Here is a 5,000-nt window from a genome sequence, read left to right on the forward strand (position 1 = left end):
GGACAGGTATTCTCGGCCTTGATATGATGTATTGAAAGGATAAATCACTTCAATGTATTAAATAGCTTTAAAGCTTACATCGTATGCGGTAAAATCCGGTCGATGCGTGGCTTGGAAACTTAGGGGACGTGTCGAAGGAGGGGTCGGATGGCCGGCTACGGAATTTGCTTCATATTTACAGTGACTTATATCAAACTTCCTTCATCATATTAAATGTTATTCTATTATTGGATAAATTACTTATATTATACGTAAGTTTCTACAGCATTTTTAATTGAGTATAGGAAAGGAAAATGATGTTGAAAAGATTGTCTGTCAACTGTCATGTGTTGTACGCCTGTCAAGAAATTTAAACCCCGATATAAGGGACCGCGTCCGGGATAGTATTTTTTTCCTCCTATTTTACTCCAGCTACGTTGTTCTTATATACCTAAGAGGAATAATGGTTGCACCCTTAGATTTAAATAAGCTTTTAACGTATATCTATATGCAAATTTACCCTGCTGTAATAATATTGCAGTATTGCCTAGGTTACGTTGTGTTTTGCACGCTGTTGCAACGTTTCGAATGGTTTAAAACCCTTTGGTGGTGTATATGATATGACAATGGCTAACTGTATTTATATATTTTTTTTTTATTTAATTTGCATAGAATAACATTAAACTTTTATGTGAAACATGAAAGAAAACCTAAATAACAAAGAACATGTGTCTGGATATACAGTATATATAAATTTATATATATATATATATATATATATATATATATATATATATATATATATATATATATATATATATATATATATATATATATATATATATCCGTCTGTTGGGTAGGAGAAGAGGGAGTAGTCATAACTTGGCGAGAGGGGATTACGTGTGTGTATACCTACCTAAATATTTAGCCATAGTATTTGACAGGTTACGTACAATAGTAATACAATACTAATTCTACTACTACTAATAATAATTTTTTTAGTTAATGATGTCATTCACAATGAACGTAAATGCTAAAATTGGGATTATCCACATAGGCCTATAGGCCTAGGTAGAGAAATTTTGTAAATTAGTTCATTTATTTCAATAAGAGGAAAACATCGTAATAAGGGTGCTATTTGTGGTGGCCTTTTCAAGGTTATGTCAGGCACTAGGAATCTTTAAAACTTTATTTGATTCATTTATTTCTTTGTAATTACTTCTGCTAAACGAATAATATAAAAATACGTATAACTTACAGAAGCTTACTTTGTATTGCTAATGCTTCCCATCCACTGTATTTTCATATTTCAAACATGCAGCAAATAATTATGTTGAACAGGACACTTTGTATAGTTTATATATGAAACTTCTATTTTAATACTGTTACTGTTCTTAAAGTGTTTTATTTTAATTGTTCATTACTTCTCTTGTAGTTTATTTCATTATTTCCTTTCCTCACTGGGCTGTTTTTCCCTATTGGAGCCCTTGGGCGGATAGCATCCTGTTTTCCCTACTACTACTACTACTACTACTACTACTACTACTACTACTACTACTACTACTATTAATAATAATAATAATAATAATGATGATGATGATGATGATGATGATAATAGTAATAATAATAATAATGATAATAATGATAATAATAATAATAATAATAATAATGATAAAAATATTAGAAATAATGATGAAAATAATAATAATAATAATAATAATAATAATAATAATAATAATAATAATATACAGTTCCATATTAGTCTAGAAAAAATGACTTCTCAGGAAGTTCCATTGTAATATTTACTTTGCTGTGTAAATAGCTCCGAATGTCATCTGTTGCTAGTTGTCATAATACAATGCTGTGTTTTGTTTGTTGCCTATATACAGTTGTTAATTGTCACTTGCCTCTCGTTCTCTGAATTCAACTGTTTATAATCTGTAGCCAGTCGATGGTCAAGTACAGCTATCTATCTTACGTGTTGTTGTTATTATTATTATTGTTATTAATATTATTATTGTTATTACAGTATTATTATTATTATTATTAAAATTATTATTGTTGTTGTTTTTATTGCTATTATTATTATTATTAAAATAATTATCATTAGAATAATTACTATTATTATTAAAATCTATATTATTATTATTATTATAATATACTTATTATTATTATTACTATTATTATTATATGCTTATTATTATTATTATTATTATAATAATAATAATTACTACTACTACAACTAGCTAAGCTACAACCCTGAAAAGTAAGATGCTATAAGCCCAAGGGCTCCATCAGGGATAAATAGCCCAGTGAGGAAAGGAAATAAGGAAATAAATGACATAAGAAGTAATGAACAATTAAAATAGAATATTTTAAAAAACATTAACAATCTTAAACTAGATATTTCATATCTGTCATTCTTAATGAAAGTTGTTACTCCTGATTTGTTATGTATTTCTAAATACAGCTGTTAATCGCTATTGTCTGTAGTTTATTGAATACATAATTCAATTTCCTGACGTCAGTATTAACCTCTTACAGTACCAAAACGAGTTTTGATTAGTCCATTGCAAAGGGCAATAAACTTTTTTTTTTTTTTTTTTTTTTTTTTTTAGTTGTTATAATTGATGAGAAGAGACAAAAATATACGCTTGAAATAACAATCTCTCAATTCTGTACCGAGTTGAAAATGATTGTTCAGTCTATCTTATTTCTCTTCCTCTTGTTTTGTAAAAGTTTTTTTTTTTAGTTTATATAGGAGATATTCATTTTAATGTTACTGTCCTTATAATATTTTATCTTTCCTTGTTTCCTTTCCTCACTGGGCTATTTTTTCCTGTTGGAGCCCCTGGCCTTATAGCATTCTGCTTTTCCAACTAGGGTTGTAGCTTAGCAATTAATAATAATAATAATAATAATAATCACTGGGCTATTTTCCCTGTTGGAGCCCCTGGCCTTATAGCATTCTGCTTTTCCAACTAGGGTTGTAGCTTAGCAATTAATAATAATAATAATAATAATAATATTGTGGTACAGCATTAAGGAACAATAATTAACACGAGGGAGGTTTTTCCTAGCATCTCTCTCTCTCTCTCTCTCTCTCTCTCTCTCTCTCTCTCTCTCTCTCTCTCTCTCTATATCTCTCTCTCTCTCTCTCTCTCTCTCTCTCTCTCTCTCTCTCTCTCTCTCTCTCTCTCTCTCTCTCTCTCTCTCAACGGGATGGCTGAAGACGACTTCGCTTTCCCAGGTCTGGAACGTGTGGAGACCATCACGATTTGCATTTCCAGTTCGTGGATTCCAAGACCCTATTTCAGGCAGTCTGGGGTTGCCAGTGACGTCACGGGGAATGGTGTATGAATAAATTTGTGAATGTGATTGTCTATGTGAAAAAGTTAACAAATTAGGCTTACGTAAGTCCTTATATAGTTTATATGTAAAAAAATATGTTTTAATGTATGTTTTTTTTAAATATTTTATTTTAATTTATCATTACTTCTTATATCGTTTATTTTATTTCCTTATTTCCTTTCCTCGCTGGGCTATTTTTCCCTGTTGGAGCCCTTGGGTTTATAGCATCTTGCTTTTCCAGCTAGGGTTGTAGCTTAGCTTGTGATAATGATAATAATATTAATAATAATATTGATATTATTAATTATAATAATAATAATAATAATAATAGTAAATAATAATAATAATAGTAATTAATAATAATAATGATAATAATAATAATAATGATAATAATAATAATAATAATAATAATAATAATAATGATAATAATAATAATATGATCAAAAATTCAATTCATATATAACCCATAAAAACGTCTAGTATTTCTATGCTATAATTATTGTTTAGGTTTCCAAGCTATCGTCGTTTCTAAGTACACAGCTCGACCTTGAGTGATAAGGAAATTGAGACAGATAATTACGACTTTTTTTAAAAAAAAAAGAGAGTCCCTTACTCTGAGATACTTTCTCTATCTTCGCATCTGCATCTCGTCAGTATCTTGTTTAAAGGTTTAAAGGTCGCTCATGAATGGCAGAGGCAAGGGACAGTGACATTGCCCTAGCCTCCTCTCCACCCAAGCTAGGACCAGGGAGGTGGTGGATCTTACTGGGATTAGTATTGACCGACAGGGGTCCCTTGCCTTAGTTAGATAGGCACTTAGCATCACAAGGAACTGGCTATCCTTTGATGTATCTAGCCAATGAATCCTCTGAGGCCCTTTACTTTAATAGGCGTAGGAGATGACGATGATATAATTTTCATCTATTCCTTTAAACTCTATAGTCAAAGTCAGATTTCCAATAAAGATAGTTGATGCTCCTTAAAGGTTTAAAGGTCGCTCATGAAAGGCAGAGGCAAGGAGCCTGACAATGCCCAAGCTAGGAGGATAATGTCCTAGAGACTGACCCTATTATGATCAGCACCCGAGCCATCTCTCCATGAATCTAAGACCAAGGAGGGCCAGACAATGGCTACTAAGGACCCAGTAGATATAGGCACTTCTAAACCTCCCATCCCTAGCTAACATGGATGGAGAGGTTTCGGGCACAACGAAAGACTATCAATCTTGAGCCGGTCTCGAAGCCCTGTCGAGCGGACTGCCAGACAGGGACGCTTCTAATAGGCGACCGTAACCCATAAGATATCTGATTGCTTTCATTTTTATCTTGTTATCTGTTCGTTGTAAGTCTAGACGCACAATCAGCAATTTTAGTGAAGGGGATAATATGTGTTAGAATCATCGAACATTAAATGTATTTATTATTGTCATTTAACTTTTTATTAATTCCGAATGTGATTGGTCATTTATTCTATTATTATTATTATTATTATTATTATTATTATTATTATTATTAAAAGCCAAGCCACAACCCTAGATGGAAAAGCAAGATGCTACAAGCCCAAGGGCTCCAACAGGGAAAAATAGCCCAGTGGGGAAAGGAAATAAGGAAATAGCTAAGCTACAAGAGAAGTAATAAATAATCAAAATAAAATATTTTAAGAACAGTAAC

At 31.3% G+C, this 5,000-nt stretch overlaps 1 protein-coding gene across 2 annotated transcripts in view; it reads left to right on the forward strand.

Moving 5' to 3' along the window:
* The window catches only part of Atf6 (bZIP_ATF6 domain-containing protein ATf6), a 109,816-nt gene that overhangs the window by 306 nt on the left and 104,510 nt on the right, over window positions 1–5,000 (forward strand). The window lies entirely within an intron of this gene.

The sequence above is a fragment of the Palaemon carinicauda genome, chromosome 10 (assembly GCF_036898095.1).
Source record: "Palaemon carinicauda isolate YSFRI2023 chromosome 10, ASM3689809v2, whole genome shotgun sequence".
Classification (NCBI taxonomy): Eukaryota; Metazoa; Arthropoda; class Malacostraca; order Decapoda; family Palaemonidae; genus Palaemon; species Palaemon carinicauda.